General features: G+C 41.0%; 1 pseudogene; it reads left to right on the top strand.

Moving 5' to 3' along the window:
• The first annotated feature begins 891 nt into the window (after positions 1-891).
• Positions 892-7,005, top strand: LOC114686602 (annotated as a pseudogene).
• The last annotated feature ends 2,691 nt before the right edge of the window (positions 7,006-9,696 follow it).

Genomic DNA, 9,696 nt, shown 5'->3' with positions numbered 1-9,696 from the left:
TACACTCAAAGATTTCTCCACAACCCTCAGATTATATCAAAACTATTGAATTATTTAGTAGATTTAGAACTGCTTCAATAAACTTGTATTATAAAAGTATTTACATCATGTACAATGACCTATTGTTTCATTTATAGTTATTGTTATTTCTATTATTTATTTCTGTCTGTCTTGTTCACCCCTCACCTGTTACATAAAATCATTGTACATCATCTTGGTAAAATTTGCAGCGATGACTAGGTACACAAATAGACATGTTATTTGTGTATTCTTGCATATCAGAGAATTTTCTTTTCTGAGTAATTGACTGCCTTATTTTCTCTGTTTATTACCCATAAAAACTAAGTAATTTAAGGAAAACAGAGTAATTGTGGTGGAGGTTTGAACAAAATACCATCAGTAAGTTTAAAGAGAACACACACAGTGAAAGGTGGAAAATCATCAGAGATCCTCCCAAGGACAAGGTCATTCTAAGAAGCTCCCTATTCAGAAATGCATCTGTGGGATAGTTTTAAACTATGGATGTGTTTGACTTGTGGGTTGTAATGGAACAGCATGAGCCACCCATCCAGGTTCTAATCCCTGAAGTAAATATCAAGATTATCAACAGCAATCATGACTAGGAGTAGTATAATCTTGTCTTGAAGTTCAACAGGAAAATTCCACAAACATATTTCTTTGTAAATTTCCCCCTTTTGTCAGTCATGTGCACATGAAAAATTTACTAACAGGTCCAAATTTAGCTTTTAAAGTTAGCTAGCTATGCCTGGACCCTATCCCTCCATCCTCTCTTTCTACATCCCTCTTCCTTTCTCCTCCTCTCTAGCCCCCCTCTTCCATCTTCTTCCCCTTGCATTCTTCTCCTTCTGTCTGCCTTTTCCACCCCACACCATGGAGCTGGCCAGCCTCCAAACTGGGGAAGACTGGAAGACAGTTCTCTTTGAAGTAGAGTTACACATCATTGTGAACAGTCCTGTGGGTACTGGGAATTAAACCCTGTTCCTCTGCAAGAGCAGAAAGTGCTCTTAACCATGATCCTTCTCTCTAGCCTTCCCAGTCTTCTCTTTATTATCACCATGAGAATTTAAGAGAAAAGCATATAGCAACCTTGAATTGTTTTATTTTGTTTGCTATTATAACATCTGAGTATCAAGGTGCCTTTATAGCCCTCAAACATGTGAAAATGTAGCTTGATTATTTTAAAAAGTCTTTATCAAGTAAGCAAAATCTGAGTCACAACAGAATGGCATAAAGTCATGTTATTCAATTTCCTTACTATCAGCTACCTCATGCCTTAGAATTTCATTGTTTATGACTTTTGTAATGAATTTGTTCTTTTCTAAAGTGTAGTTGGAAGTTTTCCTGTGTCTCACCCAGTCCGAAAGCTGCTGGGACCCAAGTAAACCCACAGAGGCTTATATTACTGTGTGGCCTATGGGTCAGCTTTTATTAGCTAGCTCTTTCAACTTAATTCAACCCATCCCTATTAACCTTTATGTTGCCACATGGCCATGGCATTGCCAGTCTGCTAGCATCTTGTTGCTCCTTCGGCAGCAGGCTAGCTTCTCCCCTGACTCTGCCTTTTTTTTTCTATATCTTCAGTTTGAATGTACCACCTAACCTTATCCTGCCTCACCATTGGCCAAACAGCTTTATTTATTAACCAATCAGAGCACACTAAAGTCATTGTTTGGTACAATAAAAACTCAAGGCTCACTTCCCTTACAGACTACCTTAAGATTAAATTGAAAATACTCACCTGACTCAGTCCTGATACCAGTTTGATTGCATCCATGTGATGGTCACCACAGTCCATTTAAATATATGAGAGGTACACAGCAAGGCTGAGATAAGGACTGGTAACACTGTGACCTCACCTCCCTAAAGAATGGGAATTGTCACTTCATGTCCTGTTTAGAGCAATTGACAATGCAAGCCTGGGGAGCCAGCAGTAGTTCTAAGCAATTTTCTCCCAGTTGGTGATTTGTAAAAATCACAAGTCATTAGTAATTATCCAATGTAGTTTTCTGTGTTCTTCTGTCTCCCCTACTCTTCCAACTTGCTGGGAATTGGATTTCTACTCTCCAGTTCTGAAATATTAACTCTTTTACATAAAATATAAATGAATATAATTAACACTATGTTCTCCTTGCCTTTCTACAGCTGCTTTATTGATTAAATATGGTGACCTCTTATTCCACCCATGTGACTATAAATTACAGGAGTGTTGCATTTTTATTTTAATTTTTAATTTTTCAGTTTCACACATAAATACAATGTATACTAATTATATTCACATCCATTACCCTATTTTATTTATTTAGTTCCCTCTGAACCACTTCATCATCGTAATTGCCCAGTGGCTACATTGTTGAAGAATATTTCACCCCTCCTCTAGTAGACATTAATAGCCATTAGATTCTCAGGAAGTTATATGTCATGTGCATACCTCCTCTATCTATCATAGAATGTTGGAGGATCCAATCTTATGCAGGACCCCATGACTGCTGAATGTCAGGATTGTCATGGCCATGTTTTATCTGCAAGGTACCCCCTTCCCCATTCTACTGCTCTGAAATTATTTACACATTTTCTTCTGTGAGATACTCAGAGCCTTGGAGGAGATAACAGTTATCCTACTCATGAGTCATTTGTGCTCATGACTTTGACCAGGAATCAATCTCTGCATTAACCAGCATCCTCTGCAAAATGAAGTTTCTCTGCCCCAGGCTGAGAGTGATAGTAGTCTACAGGCATGAATATAAACATTTAGAAAGACACTTGAGAATATGCCAAGTTTTGGAATATTTTTTTTCTTCTCTTTCATTTTCTTTTCTTGTTTCTTTTCTTTTTTTTAGGGCAAAATAGTGCTTCCTGCACTTTGTCTACCAAAATGTCTCTGTGTATTCACAAGTTCATGGACACCTCCACTATTTCCACACTTGGATATTATGAAGAGTGTTAGACTTAACAGCGGCAGGTAGTGAGGCACTTTCTACCTCTGGAAAAGCTAGCCAATAGGAATAACGCTAGGTCAGTCCCATCTGGATACCCCTGTGTCTTTGGATTTTTGGGTATATGTTATCTTGAGCAACAGAGTCTTGCCATCAAGCTTTTGCATGACAAGCAATGTTATTCCTTTGGCTTTGTTTTTTTTTGGAGGTTGTTTTTTTGTTTGTTTGGATTTTGGTTCAAGATTCCATTGGGTTTTTGAGCCATTAATCAATACAAATTTTGATAACATTTATTAAAAAGGAAGGGTCCTTAGTATTGCCTAGAGATTGGGCTGAATCTGTAAATCTTTTTTGGTTTTGTTTTGTTTTTCAAGATAGGGTTTCTTTGTGTAGTTTTGGAGCCTGTCCTGGAACTTGCTCTGTAGACCAGGTTCACCTTGAACTCACGGAGATCCACCTGCGTCTGCTTCCCAAGTGCTGGGATTAAAGGTGTGCGCCACCATCGCCCAGCTTGTAAGTTACTTGTAATGTTTGGTAATATCAACAATACTCACTCTCACGTGTTAGCTTTCATTTAACTGTGTCTTCTAAAAAATTTTCATTCTGTATGTCATGTTGACTTTTCAGATTGTTAAATCAAGATCAGATAAACAATTTAAACAGATGGTTAACTCCTAAAAAAAATAGAAGCCATCATTAAAAGTCTGCCAGTCAGAAAAAGACCACAGTTGGATGATTTTAACACAGAATTCTACCTGACTTTTGAAGAAGACATAATACCAATACTCCTCAAATTATTCCATAAAATAGAAACAGAAGGAACATTGTCAAAGTTTTTCTATGAGGCCATAGTCACTTTGATACCCAAACCACACAAAGCCTCAACAAAGAAAGAGAATTACACACTATTTCCCTTATGAACTTAGATACAAAGATGCTCAATGAAATATTTGCAAACTGAATCTAAGGAAACATCAAAAACATCATCCACCACAATCAAGTAGGCTTCATCTCAAAGAGGCAAGGATGGTTCAATATATAACAATAGATAGATAGATAGATAGATAGATAGAGAGATAGAGAGAGAGATAGATAGATAGATAGATGCAATCCACCATATAAACATACTGAAAGAAGAAAAAATATCACGATAATCCCATTAGATGTCAAAATGGCCTTTGATAAAATCCAGAACCCTTTCATGATAAAAGTCCTAGAGATATTAAGGATACAGGGAACATACCTAAACTTAATAAAGGCAATTACAGCCAGCCTATAGCCAAAATCAAATTAAATAGAAATTCAAAACAAATCCATTAAAATAAGGAACAATGCAAGGCTGTCCACTCTCTCTATATCTAACCAATATAATACCTGAAGTTTTAGTTATAAAACTTAGTTTAAAACTTTAGTTATAAAACTTTAGTTTAGTAATAAGACAACTATAGGATATCAGAGGGATAAAATTAGAAAGGAAAGAGTCAAAGTATCACTATTCACAGATGATATGATTGTATATATAAGTGGCCTTAAAAAATCCACCGGTGGGATGCTGCTTGGGATGTGTGAGTTGGGGTAGGAAGTTCCCAGCGATGAGGTGAGGCCCAGTTGGGGGAACCCCGGACTGGGCACCTCCTGGATGATGGGGGGGTCTGCACAGGCAGTGAGGAGGACACTGTTGGCAGTGAGGGTGTTAGAGGTGATGGGGCCCTGATGCAGAGGGTGTGTGGAGCCCTGATATCCAGCAGTTTTCAGGAGGTCCTGGCCATCAACCCTCCCTGTGGCTGCTGCAAGATCATCCTATCTGTAGCTGGAGCCCACTTATAAAATAAACACACAGACTCTTACATTATTTAAACTGCTTGACCATTAACTCAGGCCTATCATTTTCTAGCTCTTACTCTTATATTTAGCCCATTTCTATTAATCTATACTTTGCCATGTGGCTCATGGCTTACTGGTACCTTACATCTTCCTTGTCCTGGTGGCAACTCCAGGCAGTCTCCCCCTCTGCCTTCCTGTTCTCCCAATTCTCCTCTCTGTTAGTCCCGCCTATACTTCCTATCTGGCTACTGGCCAATCAGTGTTTTATTTATATAGAGTGATATCCACAGCACCTATCAGATGAGGGCAAGATGTACACCCGGAATGAACTCATTGCCCATTACATCAAGCTGAGGACAGGGAAGACAAGAACTCGTAAGCAGGTCTAGAGTCACATCCAGAGAAATTCAGTCCAAGCTGAAGGACCAAGTCTCCAAGGACAAGGCATTCCAGACCACAGCTACCATGTCTTTGGCACAGCTCATCTCTGTACCTTCCCTGCAGGCCAAGCTATGTATGTCCTTCGGGCCCTCAGGCCACTGAGCTTTCCCAGTTCCGGTCAGGGAGCTCTGGGCCACCATGGAATGCTCCAGACGTGAGGCCATTCTCACAGACACCATTCTCCGTGTCACTGACTCCTCCCACATCCACTGACCTATCAAGGTATGAGCCGCCCCCAGCGCTCTCACCCCTGTCCACCCACCTGCTCCATCTCCCCCAGCCTGGCAGGCTCGGTCCTGGGCACTGCAGCTGGCGAAGTTCTCAGCTTTTGTGCAGTAGACTTGTTCCAGAGACAAGTGTTTATCCACATCAGTCAGCAGTGTCCCAGTCCCGGAGCACCGCCCCTGGAGAGTGTGGACGTACAGCAGATCTATGACAAGTTCCCTGAGAGAAAGGTTGGCCTCTGGGAGCTGAGTGACAAAGGGACACCCCATGCCTTCTTCCTGGTTAAGTTCCGGGTGGACCTGAACTGGGGCCCAAGTGGTAAAAGAGACAGAGGCTGGTGGAGGCAGTGGTGGCTCCTATGGAGAGAGCAGCCAGTATGAGAACCAGGAGCTCACACTTACCTGCTCCTCCAAAGTCTGCTCCTTTGGCAAGCAAGTAAGTGGTGGAGAAGGTGGAGACAGAGCCGGCCAGCTGGCGGATGGGCCCTATGTGTACCACCTGCTACGCTCCCCGATGTGTGTGTACCTGGTTCATTTCCTACACAAGCTGCGGCAGCTGCCTGAAGCTACATGATGAACAATGTCTTGGAGAACTTTCACTGTCCTCCAGGTGGTGACAAACAGGGACACTTAGTAGTTTGGCTATTCGTCCCTGTGCTTTTTCCAGTGGTGGTCTCAATATAATCCGTCCTCTCTCTCGCCGATCGGACTCCTGGAGCTCCACCTGGGACCTGGCCGTGGATCTCTGCATCTGCTTCCATCAGTCACTGGATGAGAGTTCTATCATGATAGTTAGGGTGTTTGGCCATCCGCACCAGAGTAGGTCAGTTTGGGCTTTCTCTCGACCATTGCTAGTAGTCTATTGAGGAGGTATCTTTGTGGATTTCTGGGTACCTCATTTACCATGGTATCTCTTTCCTTATTCTCCCTCTCGGTTCTTGATCCAGCTGGGATCTCCCATTCCCTAAGCTCTCTTTCCCTGACCCTTGCCCTTCATTACCCCTGCCTCCTCACGTCCAGTTTGCTCATGTAGATCTCATCCATTTCTCTGTCACATGAACTGTGAACCAATAGCTGAGGAGCCCCCATGGAACTGAATCAGGGCCTCTGGATAAGCGAGACAGTCGATTAGTTTGAACTATTTCGGAAGCCCCCAGGCAGTAGGACCGGGACCTGTCCTTAGTGCATGAACTGGCTTTTTGGAACCTAGGGCCTATGCTGGGACACTTTGCTCAGCTTAGGTGAAGGGAGGAGGGGACTGGACCTGCCTCAACTGAATCTACCAGGCTGAGCTGAATCCCCAGGGGAGTCCTTGCCTTGGAGGAGTTGGGAATGGGGGGTGGATTGGTGGGAGGGGCCTGGGCGGAGGAGGAAGGACAAGGCAATCCGTGGCTGATATGTAAAATTAAATTAATTGTAAAATTAAAAAATATAAAAATAATAATAATTTTAAAAAAAAAAGGGACACTCAGGAACTGCTGCTGCGCACTGCCTACATCTTCGAGGTCTCCACTAGTTAATGAGGAGCCCAACACCACATCTACCTTCTTGTTAGGGACTGATGGGACCCACTGTTGATCTTCCTCAGAACAACCCCTTCCCAGGAAGGACCCTTTGGCTCTCCCTGTACCCCTCGCTTAGAGAGGGGGGCATGATAAAAGTAAAAAAGGTCTGATCTCAGAAGCTCGAGCAATGGGGGCTGGCTCCTATCAGAAGGGAACCCCAAAACTTGGTTGTTGCGCTGAATGAGCTGTTTGAGGTTAGAGCTCCAATAACGGACCTCACAGGGAGCATGTGACAGGACACATCACTCCTCAGCATCAGGGACCGGGGACAGGAGTGCACACCCACAGATACAGCACTGGCCTCTCTGTTCTACAAGGGCCCCTCTTTGCTCTTCTGGAAAAGGGAGCTGGGCTCTGTGGGGGATATTACTCATTGCCTTGTATCCTTCCTGTTTCAACTCCCCTCCCCCATGTCTGCTCTCCCCCATATTCTTTCTCTGATCCGGAATGTCACAAATTGAAGATAACTGTTTCCAAGCTAGAGCAGAGTGAAGTCTGAACTGACTTTTTTTTTTTTAATATAAGGAGATATTTATACACAGTGTTAAGTACGTAATGTTATCTCAGCTAGGCAAGCAGTAGGGTGGGACTTCTTAATCTTGTCCCCATTTTTAAATGAGCTTCAGACCAGCCTGCCACCTTCCTTTCCCCACAAGTGATGGTTTATTTTATGTTCCAAAGGAGAATAAAGCTATTTTTACAAAAAAAAAAAAAAATCCACCAGGAAACTCCTATACCTGATAAACAATTTCAGAAAAGTAGCTGGATATAAGATTAAATAGGCCAGGCGGTGGTGGCGCACGCCTTTAATCCCAGCACTCGGGAGGCAGAGGCAGGCGGATCTCTGTGAGTTCGAGGCAGCCTGATCTACAAAGTGAGTTCCAGGGAAAATAAAAAAGATTAAATAGAAAAAAATCAGTAGCTCTCCTATATACAAATGACAAATGGACTGAGGAAGAAATTAGGGAAATAAAACCTTTTTTTTAAGGTTTATTTATTATGTATACAGTGTTCTGTCTGCATGCCAGAAGAGGGCGCCAGATATCATTACAGATGGTGGTGAGCCACCATGTGGTTGCTGGGAAACTGTTGAGCCATCTCTCCAGCCTGGAAATAAAACCTTTTAAAATAGCCTGAAATAATATAAAATATTTTGGATCAGCTCTAACCAAGCAAGTGAAAGAGTTGTATTATAAAAATTTCAAGTCTTTGAAGAAAGAAATTGAAGAAGTCACTTCCTTAAATTGTCTTTTTCCCCCCAAGCGTGAAATGTATCCACTTATAATTGCCTATTGCCTGTTCTATTAGCATCCAAAAATGTGGAAGGCCTCCCAACCACCATTTCTGCTGTGTCCTTAGGATGTGCAGTATAAAATATAGACCTGACAGTTTATGTTATAGAATGGCTTTATTTACTTTGGTGACTGTTTATAGTTTTTAAATAAAAGACTGAACATTTAAAAAAAAAAAGAAATTGAAGAAGATACTATTCATGGTATCTTATGGAATGGTAGTATTAACATATTTAAAATGGCCATCTTGTCAAAAGCAATCTACAGATTAAATGCATTCCCCATGAATATCCCAACACAATTCTACACAAAACTTGACAAAACAATTCTCAACTTCATATAGAAAAATGAAAAAGCCAGGGTAGTTTCACGATCCTGAACAATAAAAGAAGTGTTGGATGTCTCACCATTCCTGATTTCAAGTTATATTATAGAGATATAGTCATTAAAAAAAAACATGGTATTACCATAAAAATATATCTGTTGATCAATGGGATCAAACTGAAGATCCAGATAAAAATCTACACTCACATAGACAGCTAATTTTTTTTTATACTGAAGGCTGAAATGCATACAGGACAAAAAGACACCATCTTCAACAAATGATGCTGATCAAACTGGATGTGTGCATGTAGAAGAATACAAATAGATCTATACTCCTCACCCTACACAAAACTTACATCCACATGGATCAAAGACCTCAACATAACATTAGACACACTGAAGCTAATAGAAGAGAAATTGGGGAATAGCCCTGAACGCATTGGCACAAGAGATGAGTTTTTGAACTGAACACTGATAGTTCGGGTACTAAAATCAACAATTAATAAATGAAAGCTCATGAAATTGAAAAGCTTTTGAAGGCAAAGGACACTATCAATCCAACAGAGTGGCAACCTATAGAATGGACAAAGATTTTTGCCAATTCCACATCCACTATGGAAGTCAATATGGTGGTTCCTAACAAAATTGGGAATAGATATACCTCAAGACACAGCTATGTCACTCTTGGGCATACAGCCAAAGGATGTTCCATCCTACCACAAGGACACTTGCTCAATTATGTTCATTGATGTTCAAATAATAATAACCAGAAACTGGAAACAACCTAAATGTCCTCAATTAAAGAATAGAGTTTTTAAAATGTGGTACATTTACACAATGGAGTATTTCTCAGCTGCCAAAAAAAAAATGACACTATGTAATTTACAGGAAAATTAATGGAACTGGAAAAAAAATCATCCTGAGTGAGGCAACCCAAACCCAGAAAGATAAATATAGTAGTATTATTCACTTCTAAGTGTACATTAGCCATTAAGTAAATGATAACCAAGCTAAAATCTGTAGATCCAGAGAGGTTAGGTAAAGAGGCACTAGGAGGGATGCATATTTTATT

Source organism: Peromyscus leucopus, chromosome 1 (genome assembly GCF_004664715.2).
Source record: "Peromyscus leucopus breed LL Stock chromosome 1, UCI_PerLeu_2.1, whole genome shotgun sequence".
NCBI lineage: Eukaryota > Metazoa > Chordata > Mammalia > Rodentia > Cricetidae > Peromyscus > Peromyscus leucopus.
The sequence above is the reverse complement of the archived record's forward strand: the minus strand, read 5'-3'. Positions and strand labels throughout refer to the sequence as shown.